Source organism: Lepidochelys kempii, chromosome 10 (genome assembly GCF_965140265.1).
Source record: "Lepidochelys kempii isolate rLepKem1 chromosome 10, rLepKem1.hap2, whole genome shotgun sequence".
Taxonomy (NCBI): domain Eukaryota; kingdom Metazoa; phylum Chordata; order Testudines; family Cheloniidae; genus Lepidochelys; species Lepidochelys kempii.
Genome location: NC_133265.1, coordinates 31,364,936 through 31,381,673, shown reverse-complemented (window position 1 = coordinate 31,381,673; position 16,738 = coordinate 31,364,936). Strand labels below are relative to the sequence as shown.

Sequence of the window (16,738 nt, the reverse complement as noted above, 5' to 3'; positions counted from 1 at the left end):
CCTTTATAGAATTGATTCTGAAGTACAGCCTCGATACCCTTGCTACACAATTTTCTACAGGAAGGTTTCAGAAAGACACAGTGGCGGCCCATCAGAGCACCAATTTGGATGGTGTGGGTAATGGGGTTTATGCACAGGGCCGAACTAATGGCCCACATGAGGAAGTTGGATTTTTTGGGGCCTCAACATAGCGATTTTGTTTTTTTTCAAGAAAAATTGCTGCTGAATGTGTGGACTAAAATTAAACTTACACATAGCAATGATTCTTTTTGCCTCATGAGTGGGAATGCCAATCAGAGCTAGAAAGTGCATATTATTTCAGCATCCCTTTTTGTAAAACATGTGTGACATTGCACTCCATATGCTTTATGAAAATATGCTTATGAATGTGAATACAGTATGATGTAACTGGAATATGCTTTATGCAAAAGGTCTCTTGTGAGGTATCATTACAAAGCTTATAATCTACTGAGTGTGTTCATCCTATTTGTTTGCATGTATTATTTCTGTGTCTGACGTTAGGAGAATAAGATATAAACTTGTATTACTGATGTAGACATATTAAGTGGAAGCCATTAAGGGTGCTTCAGAATCAATGAACTGTAAATGGCTCTGTTTACTTGCAAACCTTCCTGTTTATATATAGGGCAGCCCAGGAAGAATGGAGGCTGGGGTCTCACAGGACATGTGACCATGTCACCTGATAATGAAATCCATCTTAAATCTGGTCCTTTTCCATTTAGAAGGAGGGGTGGGGACTCAGAGAGACAAAAGATTCCCACCTTATGCCAAAGCTATAAAAGGGGGTGGAGCAGGGCGAAGGGGTGGCCACTCATGAGAGAGCCCCTGCTTACCACCTGAGATGTCTGCTGGAACTAACAAGGACTGTACAAGGGGAAAGGATTGGGCCCAGACTAGGAAGGAGTCTAGTCTGTGAAAGAAGCTTATTGGAACATCTCTGAGGGTAAGATATTGTCTGTAATCAGTTTCTTAATGTATTAGGCTTAGACCTGCATGGTTTTGCTTTATTTTGCTTGGTGACATGCTTTGTTCTGTCTGTTGTTACTTGAAACCACTTAAATCCTGCATTTTATACTTAATACAATCACTTTTGTTTATTAATGAACCCAGAATAACTGATTGCTCCCCCAGGTATTAAACAGCTGTGCATATCTCTCTGTCAGTGTTCTAGAGAGCGAACAGTTTATAAATTTACCCTGTATATGCTTTATACAGACTAAAACGGATTTATTTGGGGTTTGGATCCCATTAGGAGGTGGGTATCTGGGTGCTAGAGTCAGGTAACCTGCAGAGCTGTTTTCACTTAAGTCTGCAGCTTTAGAGGCGTGGCACAGACCCTGGGACTGTGTTGCAGCAGGCTAGCATGTCTGGTTCAACAAGGCAGGGTTCTGGAAGTCCCAAGCTGACAGGGAAAATGGACTCCGAGGTAATTTCAGCACATCAGGTGACAGTCCCAAGGGGATCACTGTAACCGAACCTGTCACAGGGTGAAAGTTACCCCAGGGGTCTGTCTGGGCTGTGTAGAGGCTCTAATGACTGCCAGTGCTAGGTATCCTGTGGACAGGGTGGGCTTGAAGGTATTTAGTATTCCAGCTGGTAGTCATGTCAGTAACCAAGAAAACCTCCTTTGGGGACAGTTATTAGTTTTATAGATAACAATGCCATCAGTGGCAATTATGCTAAAAACCCTTTCAACGTTATGACATTAATTTTGTGGCCTTATAAGTGGATGGCAAGCAGGTGCCACCTAAACCTCTACAACCTGATTTTGAGAATGGGAACTGTGTGAAAGAGTACATGCAGCTCATGCAGGCAGCTGGGAAATATGTAAAAGACCGAGTGCTCATTGTGGTGTCTTTGCCCATGCTGTATACCTTCAACCTGACCAGGAATGCACTGATCATTATTCTCTGATTAAAACTGGAAACCAAAGAGCAGAAATTTGTTTTTCTATGGTGTTGCCCTCTACAGTCACCATGATGGTGTATGAGGTTTTTGATAACATACCCGAGGTTAATCACAGAAGGAATGTTCCGTTTGATTCTATGTGATTATAAACAACATGCAGTTAGCACTTTTTTTAAAATCAAAGGATGCTTCTTTTTAGATGTTTTTTCCTAGTGACCTGCCTCCAAAGAGTTCTGTGTCCAGAAGACCCCTGGGACTTGTAAACACAACTCCCCACAATTTACCCAGGGAACACTGGCTAAACCTCTACTTACCAGATCATGGGCCAGGACAGTTCTTTGACTCCTGTGGATTTTCCCCAGACAGTAACTTTTTTCCTAAATCTTTCTTGCCTTTCTTTTTAAACCAGAGATAGCGACAAGACCCCCTTGCTGACAAGACCCCCTTGCTGTTACTTAGGGATATCGTATATTTTGTTTAAATAAATGTAGTAAGGGTTTATCTTTTGATCATATTTTAAAATTGTATACAAATGATTTACCAGAAACTGACCACATGGTGGTGTACTTTGTAAATGGGAAAAAGTCCAGACATGCCCCAAACATGTTTTAGCATATCCAGACTTGTCTGTCTTATTGCAAGTATAAAGATGTGCATCAGTAAAGCAACCCCACACATTTGATCCTGTGAAGTGTACAGATGGCCTTGGTCTCTACAGGCTTATGTGTAATGAAGGCTCTGGATGCGTGGGGTTGTTTAGAATCAGGGTTGTTATCCCATCTGTGTTGTGTTTGCTGTTTACCCCCACTCTTGCTTCCCCTGGACAACATAGATGCTTCAGGGATTCTTGTAAAGCTAACTTTACCCTTTTTAAAAGCAGTTTCTTGCGATCTTTCTTGTTGCTGTTGTGCATCTTGTTGGCTAACATTTGATGAGCCTGCCAAAGTAAATGAATAAAATGTTTTGCATTCCAGTTTAAAACAAAAGCCTATATTAAAGTGTTAGAGATAGAGACAGGGCATTAATGTAAATGCATAGCCCATCTTTTTACTAATTTTCATTGTAATTTAATTTTAAGTAAGACAAAACCAAAGTTTAAAAAAAGGGGAGGAGGGGAGGGAAGAAACTTTATCTCTACAAAAGCAGTACACTAAATTCACAGCCTTTATATTATACAAAGATACCTATTCTTAGTAATGGCAACTATGTTTAACCCCATTTAAGCCATGTATATATATTTTTAAAAACAAAACTTTAAAATAGTTATTTAAAAAAACCAAAATTCAAACTCTCATAAGCCAGAAGCCCTTTATATACGCAAAGCCCTGATTATTTTAATACTCTTTATTATGTTGTTGCGCAAATAAAGTGGATCACAGCCCCATTTTAATGGGGTTGCCAGGGCTGGCTTAGACTTGCTGTGGCCTGGGGCCAAAGCTCAAGTCAGAGGGCTTCAGCCCTTGGTGGTAGGGCTCAAGTTACAGGCCCCCTGCCTGGGGCAGAAGACTTGGGCTTCAGCTTTGGCCCCCGGCCTGGGGAGGTGGGGCTTTGGCTTTGTTCCCCCTTCTCCCCTCAGGGTGCCAGGGCTTGGTTGGGGTCAGGCTTCAGTCCCCCCTCCTGGGGTCCTGTGGTAATTTTTGTTGTCAGAAGGGGGTCGCAGTGCAATGAAATTTGAGAACCCCTAATTATTCTATAGTGAAATTTCCCCCTGTGTTTTAAATAGCATTTTATTGGAAGACCCCTATATTAAGGCTATTTATGTTATACCCTGGCATTCTTTACCAATAGAACAGTTTTTGTTTGGTACTTTCAATGGAAGCTAAAACTGTTTTTAAAAAGGATAGTAGAGTGTATCTTAAGTATTTTTCACTAAACCTCTACAAAACATTTCTAAAATAGGTCTTTTTATTATGTTACATCTCAGTCAAAAATGACCAATGCTGTATTTTCATGTTACACTTTTCATAGTTCGAAATAATTAAAAACTGTATGTTAGCAAAAGAATGACTGTTTTAAACTGAGGGGAAAAAAGAGTGAGATAAGGGGATGGGGGGGCAGACTTGGGGTTGTTTCATCAGATAACCACATGGGGGGGGAGATATGTTTGCTAAGATAAGGGTGAGTGGGATCAGTCTTCATCTTTGGCCAGGTGTACACTATAAAAACTTAAATTAGTATAACTCTGTTGCTCAGAGGTGTGAAAAATCCACACCCTGGAGCAATGCAGTTATACCAGTGCTTCTCAAACTTTTGTACTGGTGACCTCTTTCACATAGGAAGCCTCTGAGTGTGACCCCCTTTATAAATTAAAAACACTTTTTAATATGTTTAACACCCTTATAAATGCTGGAGGCAAAGCAGGGTTTGGGGTGAAGGCTGACAGCTCGCAACCCCCATTTAATAACCTCACAACCCCCTGAAGGATCCCAACCCCCAGTCTGAGAACCCCTGAGTTAACCAACCTAATGCCCAGCTTCTTCTGTCGACATAGCTACTGCCTCTCGCAGAGGTGGATTAACTACACGGGAGAAGCTTTCCTGTCCGTGTAGTATCATCTTCGCTGAAGTGCTACAGCAGTACAGTTACGTTGCTTCAGTGTTTTAAGGGTAGACCTGCCCTTATTCATACAGTTAGAAAAGTATAGCTTTGTGGCAAAGGTGCCTCTTTGCTGCAAAATGTTGCTTTCTTAGTATTACGTTTAAATCCAATATAAAAGCATGCTAACAAAAAATTTTCTTGCAAAAGTTATTAGAAATAAAGCTAAGAGCTTCAAATAAAAAAAGGGGAGGGGGAAGTCTTTATCTTATTCCTTCATGCAGTTACTCAATCCACTTTCTTTTTTAGACTTTTATTGTAAATGATGGGAATATTACATTCACCCCAAAAATCTTCACATTTTACAAAGGATATCCGATAAACCAGTTACAAAGTTTAATTTAAAGACCTCCTTATGGTTAAATCAATAGGTGCTAATTTTCAATTAATGTAAAAAGCTATAAAATACATTACTTCAAGTAAATGGAATAAGGGAAGTTGATATAAAGGTTAGACATAACGTTCATGAAGGTCTATCAATCATTTTTAAAGACAAAGGCTAAAGGCATTATGTTTTTTTTTTAAAAAAAAAAAGTAGTTTAACTCCTGGTACAAAACTAAAAAAAAAAAAAAAAAAAAAAAAAAAAGGATGTTCACTATATTTATGTACTTTTTGTAAATAAAGAAATCTACACTCATTTCAAAAGTTTGTTAAAACTTTGTTTTAAGAGCATTTAGATTAAAAAAATTAGGAAAGAAAAAGTGTGGGGGGAAAAAAAACATTTTTTACCAGAGATAAAGCAGCAAACTGTTTTATATAAGCTAGTATTTCTTTTAAGTTAGCCTCTGTGTGTTTTCTATAACGTGTGTAATTCTAAAGCTTTTTTATAGTTTACAAATAGTAAGTTTAAGAGACATTTTCCTTTAGGCAAATCTTTATAAAGCAACCCAACACTTGTTCTAGAAAAAGTTGTGTTATGCAGTGTTTGTTGGTCGATAGCTACACCTCAGTGGTGATGTGGGACATCTTGATTGGTTCAGGAAAATGCAGACTATGACATAGCTATAGAACAGCTGCTGATTGGCTCAGACAAAAGACCTGGTTTGCCCCAGGTTGGCTGACCCCAGGATTGTTGGCATTTCTCTAGAGGTCGCCTCAGGGGTGAGGTGCTCTTCTCTTCTCTCTGCCCTATGGACAGTGACACAGGCTCTCTCTCTCTCTCCCTTTAACTTCTCTTTCTGTAACAGACTAAGAGGTTTTGCTTTTCTTGGCTGTTCTATCTCACTTTGTCTTGTTTATTTTCTCCAAAAATACATGATCTATTCTTTATTTCAAAAGACAGTTATTTTTCAGACCCTATTTCAAAATAACCTAAACACACAAACAATATTTCTAAAACCTAATTTTTAATACCTTTATTTAAAAAAGTATAAAAATTGTTCCTCTAAAAAGACCTGTTAACATATTTGTCTTACAATTTTAGCTCTTTTTTGCAGTTTTAAACTTTTAGGATATTTTTCCTTATCACTTTGTGATAATTTAAAAATGCCTATACAATTATCTCTCTAAAAGTGTGTAAAAATCCTAGTTTTCTTTTATTAAAAGTCCGGTGAGCTTCTCAGCCAGCTCTTTTTAAACTCTACAAATTATCTGGACCAGCTGATTTAAAAATGTCTGACTTTAGTAGCTGCTGTTTAACATCCTCCAGAGATATTAGTGGAATGGAAAGAGTGTTTTCATCACCTAATGAGACTGATAGTCTATTTTTCCACAGAAAACACAACAGAAATATTTATTGAACACTTCTGCCTTTTCTGCATTATTAGTGCTAATTTTATCATTTCCATCTAGTAGTGGACCAATACTATTGTCATGATTCCTTTTGTTTCTAATATCTTTTAAAATATGTATTTATTGTCCTGAACTCTGCTGGCCATAGATTTATCCTTGTGTCCCTTAGCTTCCCTTATCAATTTTCTACAGTTCCTAACTTTGGATTTATATTCATTACTATTAACTTCCCTGTCTTCCATTTGTTATATATATTATAGCTGCCTTCACTTCCCCTCTAAATCAGGTTGTTTTTTTAAATCAAAATGACTTTCTTCCTCAGTTATGGAATTGTGACTTTTTGGGCATCTAGTAAGGTGTTCCTAAATGATTCCCAATTATCATTCCCATTTTTCTGATTAAATTCTTCCTCCCAGCGGATTTGGCTCATAACTGTTTTCAGCTTTGCACAATTGGCCCTACTAAAGGACTAAGTATATATACTTACTGATTTGGACTTTATTCTGCTTGCACATTATAAATGTGATCAAGTCATGATCACATGTACCTAAGCTACCATTATCTTTTAGTTCTATGATCACTTCCTCTTATCTGTTAGGACAAGGTCTACTATTGAATTCTCCCATGTTGGCTGCAACATGTTCAGTTAGGAAATTGTCATCTATAGTATTTAGAAATTCCAGGTTGTTTTAGTACTGGCGGTATGACACCTCAAGTTTATGACACTCAAAGTGAAGTCTCCCATGATCACACAATTTTTTTCCCCTACACATTATAGATAGGTGCTGTTAGATTGAGATTCATTTGCTCAGCTGCTGGATCTAAAGCAAAAACACTCAGCAAGTAGTGATCAGTTACTTACAAGTGGGAATCTTATCAGGATGATCTCATCACAGTTGCCTCCAGCACCACTCAATACAGCTTCAACCTCCCTTTGTTTCAGACTTACTTATAAGTTTATATTTTCTTATACATATATATTAATTTCCATAAAAATCTCCTCCCCTATCAGTACCGGTTTAGTGTTAGTTACTTTCTCTTTTTTCCCCACACAAACATGATTACCTTGCAGTTTCTTACACCGTGCAGTTCTACATATGCTTACGCCATTAAACATCATCAGATTAGACTCTTACAATTCACATCGGTCCTAAATATGCCTTCATTCATTTTGATGTTGAGTGCCACTTCCCCACCCCTTTGGTCTTCAGAGGTTCCCTCTTTTTACCTCCCCTTTTGCTCTTAGTTTAACCCCTTCCTGACTAGTCTAGCCAGCTTGTCCCCTAGGACAGTGGTTTTCAAACTGTGGGTCACGACCCAGTATAGGGTCACGGAAATGTAAGGCACTGGATCACAGTGGCTCTGGTCAGCACTGCTGACCAGGCTGTTAAAAATCCCATTGGCGGTGCTGCCCAGCTAAGGTAGGCTAGTCCCTATCTGTTCTGACACCACGCTGTGCCCCAGGAGTGGCCAGCAGCAGGTCTGGCTCCTGCGCGAGGGGGGGGGGGGGTCACGGGGCTTCATGCACTGCCCCAGCTCCAAGCACCAGCTCTGCACTCCATTGGCCATGAACCGGCCAATGAGTGCTGGTGGGGGCGGTGCCTGTGGGCAAGAGCCGCACAGAGCTGCTTGCATACCTCTGCCTAGGAGCCGGACCTGCTGCTAGCTGCTTCCGGGGCACAGTGTGGTCCATGGTGCCAGGACAGGTGGGAGGCCTGCCTCTGCACCCTGGCTGCACTGCTGACCAGGAGCCACCGGAGGAAAACCCACGCCCCAACCCCACGCCCAAACCGGGAGCCCCTTCCTGCACTGCAAACACCTCATCCCCAGCCCCACCCCAGAGCCTGCACCCTAGCCCAGAGGCCTAATCCCCTCCCACAAGCCAACCCTCTGCCCCAGCCCTGAGCCCCCTCCCACACCCTGAACCCCTCGTCCCCAGCTCCGTTGGGTCGCAGGAGTCAATTTTCTTCAACTGGGTTGCCAGAAAAAAAAGTTTGAAAACCACTGTACTAGGAGATTGGTCCACCTTCTACTGAGATGGAGGCCACAGTAACTACACTGCCCCCTCTCTTCATAGAAGGTGGACCAACGTTCCACATAGCCAAAGCCCTCCACACTACCCCACTTACCTAACCAGTGATTCACCTCCAGGATCTTCTGCCTTCCTTCACTTGTGGGACAGGAAGAATCTCAGAGAAGATTGGACATTCTTCTTCAGCACACTTCCAAGTTCACTGAAGCAATTTACTAGCTGTGAGATATTTTATGATGCAGAGTCATAGTGCTTATATGAACCATCACTGATTAATCCTTGCCTGTAGACTTCAGAAGTCTATCCAATCTTAGAGACAGCACACTCTCCTGTTGTCTGCTTGTTCCTGGCAGAATGTTCTTTCTAGTACTGAATCTCCATCAAGGATCATCTGTCTTCCTTGGGTGGTTGGAGAACTCTTTTGCTGGTAAGCTAGTTTTTCTTATAGGTTGGCCCAAGTTGCCATGCATGCATGTGTCCCATACATCTCTCCATTCCCTTGGATCTGCCTGATCTTGAGAGGTGTCTTCTGTAGTTTCCATGTTGAGGATCTGATATAGATTTGAAACTTTAGCTGTGTGGAATTCCTCCTGCTTCTCTTTTCTTGGGTGGCCACGTCTGCCTAGCCTCATCTGTCTCCAGCTGTGTAGAACATTGCAGTGACTTCTTGCCTCTAGTTGTTGTGAGCATCCAGGCCTCCACTTGTACCTATTCTTTTGTGGCCAGCTCCATTCATCCTTGAACCTGAAACTTAACCTGGTTGTCTAGGAACTCCTCAGCTTCACTGATTCTTAGTAGCATCTCAGCTTGCCCCTCCAATCCAAGAATCTTTTCCTCCAGCACAGCCACCAACTTGCTCTTCATGCACAGGAGAGCGTCTGTTTTCGGGCAGGAAAGAGAACATGGCATATACATTGCAGGTAACCACCACTGTTCCATCGCTAGCCATCTTGATATCACAAGTTGTGTTGAAACTGGAAGAAAAGCCCCAAACTCCCTTCCAAACTCCCTCCAAAACTCTGTTAGCTGTCTTGGTTTGCAGCTCTCAACTTCACCTAGCAAGTTTCTTTTATACCAAGTCTTCCCCTCTTAGCTCACGTCAGCTCCTCACCACCAGCAACCGATTAGTCACTCAGAGACTTTAAATAGTTGGGCTGATTGATGCTCCAAGGGCTAGAGCCTCACAGCTTTTAGCAGGGCACTGATCAAAGCTTCAAGGGCTTACTCACAGGCCCACAGCCCAGCCATACTGGAGTTCATTCCACTAGGATCAAGACTTATCTTCTGCCTGTTTGGGGAATATTCCCATTCCTGAAATATGCAGACCAGCTATGCAGATCTTGATCCACACATTTACCATTCACTAGACTCCCAGGTCAGATTTTGGTAGGGCTGCCCTGCAGTCACTATTTAAGTAGGACTCTTCAGACTCTCCTCCAAGCAAATACATAACTGCTTGTTAGTCAGCAAGAGTGGAATCTGTGGACAATCATTTGAAGAAAGAATGGTTACTTACTATAATAGGGCTGCCCTTGAGCATGGTCCCTGGCAGTCCTGCAGGTGCACTGCCCTCAGCTCCCTCCTGGTTTTGCAATAATTTCCTCAGACCCATGTACCTCAAATAGGTACACCTTTTGGGGGTCTGATTTATTAACTCTTTCACAGAATGCAAAGACATCTTCTTTAGCTTCTCAAGTCCAAGCCTCTCTAGGGTCTGTATGGGTTCAAGTAGGCTTCCTCTCCCAATTTTGAGAGTCTCCAGCTTTCCTCCTGGAGCTGGGTTACAAAACTCACTCTCCTTGCATGTTTTATGCTCTTAAAATCTCATGCTTCAGGGCTTCAGCTGTTCATCTGCAGGGGTTATGGAGAGATTGCCTCTCAGTGTACTCTGGGTTTTTTGTCTCCTTTCTCTAAATTGTCAGAGATGGCCACAGGTGGCGATGGGACACTAAATGGAGTGGGCCAATACTCTAAGGTAGCACCCAGATTTCTCTCTCTCAGGCACTTTGCTGGCTGGTTCTTGCTCACATGCTCAGGCACTAGCTGATCACCATGTGTGAGGTCAGCAAGGAATTTTCCCCACACCAGATTAGCAGTGACTTTAGGTATTTTCATCTTGCTCTGCCGCATGGGGTGTGGTCACTTCTGGGACTATCTGCATATATCTCAATACGTTCTCTGCCATTACAGGGGCCTCAGGCATTGATGCACCTTGGTCTGTCCTGTTCTCTGGCTGTGGCACATAATAGTCTAATCTCCTGTTGGCTGTATTAGGTTGGTCTAAATTTGGTTATTGGGTTTAGTGTGCGGGTGCTGTTGGTGGCCTGTGATATACCGGAGGTCAGACTAGATGATCTAGAGGTCCCTTCTGGCCATGAACTCTAGGACATCAGGATTCCTCAGCCCTCTTACTGGAGCTGGGTTATAATTCAGGCTAGCTGCAGCCCACTATCAGCTCTCCCCAGCTGGTCCCCTTTTCCCACTCAGTCCTTTCCTTTAGACTCGTAGAGGTCAGCAGTCCTCCCACTAGTGGGGTAGAGTGGAGAGGTTTTTTGTGTGAAACATTGGTCCATCTTCTGCGAGGAGCGGGCTGTATAGTCTGGATGGCCTCCACTTCAACAGAAGGGGACCCACTCTCCTCAGGGATAGGCTAGCTAGAGTAGTCGGGGGGCATTTAGCTAAAAGCAAAAGGGGAGTGTAAAAAGAAGGAAGATATGCAGACTCAGCACAAAATGGAGAGATTTAAAACAAAATTAATCAAGGAACCAAAGGACATGAAGAGAAGAAATTCTTGAGTTGTCTATACACTAGTGCTAGGAGCCTGTGTAACAAACAAAAAAAGTGGAATTGCTCATTCATAAGCACAAATTTGATCTAGCTGGTATTACTGAAACCTGGTGGGTTGATTCCCATGATTGGAATGTTAAAAATCAATGGTCATAGCCTATTTAGGCAGGATTGAGGCAAAAAGAGGAGTGGCACTCTAAGTAGAAAATGGCACAAGGATTAACACAGAAGAAAATTATCTTGAATGCTAATGCATCAGTGTCCTAACATATAAAGCATAAGATGGGGTATTGGTTGGTGTCTGCTGTAGACCACCAAATCACACTAGGGAACAGGATAACCAGCTCCTTACACACCTATCTTTAATGTGTAAGAAAAAAAATCTCTGATCATGGTGGATTTCAATTTGAATGAAATATGCTGGAGGTCTCATGCTCCCAGTAGGAAAACATCCTTGGTATTTCTAAACATTATAGATAAGTTTTCTAACTCAAAAAGCATTGTAGCCAACATAGGAATTCTTTATTAGACCTCATCTTGACAAATAAAGAGGTCAAGGTACACTTGGGCCTGCCTCATTGCAGGGGGACTTGATCTATGTACGCTGTTTGTATATATATATATATATATATACACACACATACACACTTATGTTCATGGCAGGGGGACAGACTTGAGGTCCCTTCCAGACCTACATTTCTATGATTCTGTGGTAGTGGTAAAATGAAGGACTTCCCCTTGATTTCCCTGGGGAATGCAAGTTCTTAAAAATAAATCTTATTTAGCTGCATTCCCCTCATGCTTGAGTAAGCACCTCACATGACTGTTGTAACAAAACAGGCAATATGGATTTAGAAGCCTAACTATTTTGAAAATCTTGGCTGTATGTTTTTATAGAAAAACAAGAAGTTTTTTTCCAAAGATACTTTTTTTGTGCTTATTATATAGATGGGTATCTACATAAGAAACATAACCAACACTATAAAAGGTTGTAACAGTAGAGAAAAAAAACCCAAAGTTGCTGGCTAAAGAGGTGGAAAACAGCAAATATTCTTGTGTATGTGTGGAAGACGGAAACAAAAGTCCTGTGTGTTGGAGGGAGGACAAACACAAAACCAGGCATAGGAAGGCTAAGATGCTTCCAAACCTCTTCAGAAAGTTAAATAGAACCTTCCATCCAAAATAAAAAAATCATATGGGGCATCACTTACATGTTCTTAATGTAACTCATGGCGACCGGGGGAAGTCCTGGATGACTGGAAAAAGGCTAATGTAGTGCCCATCTTTAAAAAAGGGAAGGAGGATCCTGGGAACTACAGGCCAATCAGCCTCACCTCAGTCCCTGGAAAAATCATGGAGCAGGTCCTCAAGGAATCAATTCTGAAGCACTTAGAGGCGAGGAAAGTGATCAGGAACAGTCAGCATGGATTCACTAAGGGCAAGTCATGCCTGACTAATTTAATTGCCTTCTATGATGAGATAGCTGGCTCTTGGATGAGCGGAAAGCGGTGGACATGTTGTTCCTTGACTTTAGCAAAGCTTTTGACACGGTCTCCCACAATATTCTTGTCAGCAAGTTAAAGAAGTATGGGATGGATGAATGGACCATAAGGTGGATAGAAAGTTGGCTAGATTGTCGGGCTCAATGGGTAGTGATCAATGGCTCCATGTCTAGCTGGCGGCCGGTATCAAGTGGAGTGCCCCAAGGGTCAGTCCTTGAACTGGTTTTGTTCAATATCTTCATAAATGATCTGGAGGATGGTGTGGATTGCACCCTCAGCCAGTTTGCAGATGACACTAAACTGGGAGGAGAGGTAGATACACTGAAGGGTAGGGATAGGATACAGAGGGCCCTAGACAAATTAGAGGATTGAGCCAAAAGAAATCTGATGAGGTTCAATAAGGACAAGTGCAGAGTCCTGCACTTAAGACGGAAGAATCCCATGCACCGCTACAGACTAGGGACCGAATGGCTCGGCAGCAGTTCTGCAGAAAAGGACCTAGGGGTGACAGTGGACGAGAAGCTGGATATGAGTCAACAGTGTGCCGTTGTTGCCAAGAAGGCCGATGGCATTTTGGGATGTATATGTAAGTGCATTGCCAGCAGATCGAGAGACATGATCGTTCCCCTCTATTCTACATTGGTGAGGCCTCCTCTGGAGTACTGTATCCAGTTTTGGGCCCCACACTACAAGTAGTATGTGGAAAAATTGGAAAGAGTCCAGCAGAGGGCAACAAAAATGATAGGGGGCTGCAACACATGACTTATGAGGAGAGGCTGAGGGAACTGGGATTGTTTAGTCTGCGGAAGAGAAGAATGAGGGGGGATTTGATAGCTGCTTTCAACTACCTGAAAGGGGGTTCCAAAGAGGATGGATCTAGACTGTTCTCAGTGGTAACAGATGACAGAACAAGGAGTAATGGTCTCAAGTTGCAGTGGGGGAGGTTTAGGTTGGATATTAGGAAAAACTTTCACTAGGAGGGTGGTGAAACACTGGAATGCATTACCTAGGGAGGTGGTGGAATCTCCTTCCTTAGATATTTTTTAAGGTCAGGCTTGACAAAGCCCTGTCTGGGATGATTTAGTTGGGGATTGGTCCTGCTTTGAGCAGGGGGCTGGACTAGATCTCCTGAGGTCCTTTCCAACCCTGATATTCTATGATTCTGTGAATGCATATCCTAAACCAGAATTCCTGTTTAGATGACAGATGTAAGCAATAATGTTTTATAATCATGTGGTGCTTCGTAGGTCTGAGACCAGCCACTGAAATGGCAATACCCATAATACTTTTAGCATGACCATGAATAGAATTTAATTAGGATAACCCCTTTTTAGTGAGCCCAGAGAGCATTAGTTTACTAATTTTAAACACTCGGTTCTTTTCAGGTCAACTTTTAAGTTGGACAGTATTTCTCAAATCGGGACACCTGGTGTTCTTAATCAACAATTTATTATTTCACCGAGAAGCACATAAGTATATATATTCAACAATGTTTAGATCAAGTTTAGGTACACCAAATGTTCTAAACATGTACTGAACACACAAATACAGTGTCTCTAGCAATTGTCATGGGCCAGGGTTGAGGCTTAGCAATTATACCATATAATACCACAAATCACCAAAATTTCTTATTTCATTTACTTATGATAATTAATCATCAATTCTTTAGTTCCTCTAACACATTTATCGTACTTTCAGTAATTCTCCAAGGAGTAAGGATGTCTTAAGTCACTTCTAAGGGTGTGGTCCCTGCTATTTGAATAGTTTCAGATGAAAGGGACAAGTTTAAATATCAAAAGCACTTGCATAAATTTTATTGTTTTAAATCCCTCTTGGGCCAATTTGCTTGCATGCATAACATTAATTAGTTAAAATCCAAAATAGGATTACTTGAGGTCTGTCAGCAATATCCCCCCTCATCCCCGTGTGCCCCCTGTGTCTGTGAGTGCAAACATCAGTTATCACATTAGGGACCTCTTGGGTCCCTAGTACTCTAAGAAACTGCTCCCAAGGAGGGATATTATTGACACAAGAGTTTATTACAAAATCTTAGTGCAAATAATCTGTAACAAAAGTCCCAAAACACAGTCCATTTCTCACCCCCATTGTATATAGTCCTTAATATCCCACATCATTTAACCCATCAGCATAGCACATACCATGCCCCAGCATCTTCTGTCACACCCGGGCTTTTCTTCTGCCAGGACAGCCACCACAGCTCCTCTAGCTGGAATTAAAACCCTGCTCTTCCCAGCGGGCACTCCCTTCTTCCCCCACAGCTCACCAGGATAACATCCATCATACCCTGTTCCATTAACCTTTTCCAGCTTTCCAGGATGGAGACATCAGCGGGTAAGCCCCATCCACTGCTTCCCTACCTTCAGTGCTCTTTCATTTTTGGCTCCAGCTCTCTGGCTTAGGAGTCATTAGGCAACTCACTCTGCCACCTTCAGCCCTGTCCTGCTCTCTGGGTCTCCAGCTTGGGCCCTCCTACAGCCTCCTTCACAAACCTTCCCCCTCTTATTCTCCCTGATCCTTATAGCCCAAGGTGCTACCACATCCTTGTAATTGGCCAAATTGGGAGCACACGTTCTGATAAATGGGTGATGGACCTGGTTCATTTAAAGAGGCCAGCCACCCTGTGACAAGGTCTCACTAAAAAGAGTGCAGCCTCATTAAGATAGCCTTATAGCCTTTAGTTATTAATATTAAAGAACAGAAAGAAAAATATAATCTTTTAAATGAAACCTGCCCACTTCTTCTGTTAATTCTGGGAGGGGGAATCAGTCCATACAACTGCTCCAAGTGGCTGGAAGCACTCCTGATTTTGTAGTTTCTTCAATGGGTTCAGTAACTCTTCTTAGTTCTGTAATTCCAGAGGAGAGAAGAAGCTGTTCACAGGGTATTCAGCAAACTCTCCTATCCACATGGTGACTTCTGGCTTATGTACCTTGTTTCTGGGTCTGTTGGAGCAGACAATCTTCTTACTTTCTATTGGACACTGATCAACTGGGCACTCAAAGTTCACCTCTTAGTTTCTCTCTGCTTCAGTCAGTATCCAATAGATGACAGGTTTCAGAGTGGCAGTTTATAATAAATGTATTTGATGCTTCTCTTAGTCAGAGGCTTTAATTCATTTCCTGGATTCTATTTCAGCATTATCCCTGGTTATTAGTTGGGATTCCCCCACTATCATCAACATCATCTCTTTTTAAGCAATTGCTTGTAATATTCCAAAGTTATATTCTGGTTAGGTGCTTATGTCTTTCAATATTCCCTTTTCCTTCTTGTGCTATGCAATTCCTACCACTTCTAGTGTGCACCAATCATTTACAAAGAAAACTAACAAAATCCTTTATAATTCCTCTACACATCTACTGGACATAATCTATACATTCTTTGATTACATCTAATGTTTTTCATTGCACATCTTTCAGGACTTACCATAGGATATGAGACATAGCATTGGGGGAACAAGACAGATTATCTACCTAGAGAGCTGTGTATGTCAATCATAAGGCAAACACATATATAGTTTCTAATTTGAAAGATATATTATGGATCTTTGGGTAGTAGGCAGTTTGACCTCTGGAACTTCAGCGTTTTGTGGGTTGCTCACCAAGTTATATCTTAAACAGTTTTTCCCTTTTTGTCAACCCCCTGGGGTTCTATATAACCAGACTGAGAGTCTCTTTGGTTTGAGAGTCTAACAAAAGCTGGAAGACTCCTTTCCTGGAAAATGCGTACTTGAACTTTAGCTTAATTGATGCTCCCAGACAAGATGCCTCCCCTGTTGGAATGTGCATATTGATTCTCATTGTCTTTTATTCGGAGAGGAAGCCAAAGGTTTGGAATATGCATAGTGGGATTGGTGGTATTCTTATTTGCCACAAACAATCAAAATGGCAGAGAGAGAACTATAATTGGTAAAAATATATTTTCAAGGCATATTTGACACCTATGCTGCTTATACCATCAAGTTGCAAGCCTTTCAGTGTGTAGCACTTATAGATGCATTATTCTTGCTGACAGATCAAACTGTATTAGAAATTCCATTTATCTTTTTGAGAGGTTTCAAAGTAGCAGCCGTGTTAGTCTGTATTCGTGAAAAGAAAAGGAGTACTTGTGGCACTAAGCGCTTTAGTCAGCTTCAAATAAAGG

General features: G+C 41.7%; 1 protein-coding gene across 10 annotated transcripts in view; it reads left to right on the top strand.

Annotated features, from left to right (window-relative positions):
• The window catches only part of KATNIP (katanin interacting protein), a 181,367-nt gene that overhangs the window by 42,247 nt on the left and 122,382 nt on the right, over window positions 1–16,738 (top strand). Inside the window, exon 1 of one of the 10 annotated variants that reach the window (XM_073362650.1) lies at window positions 769–964. The exons of the other annotated variants lie outside the window; for them this stretch is intronic. The gene's annotated coding sequence lies outside the window, so the exon portion shown is untranslated. Of the gene's footprint in view, window positions 1–768; window positions 965–16,738 lie in introns of those variants that run through there. 10 annotated transcript variants of the gene reach the window in all.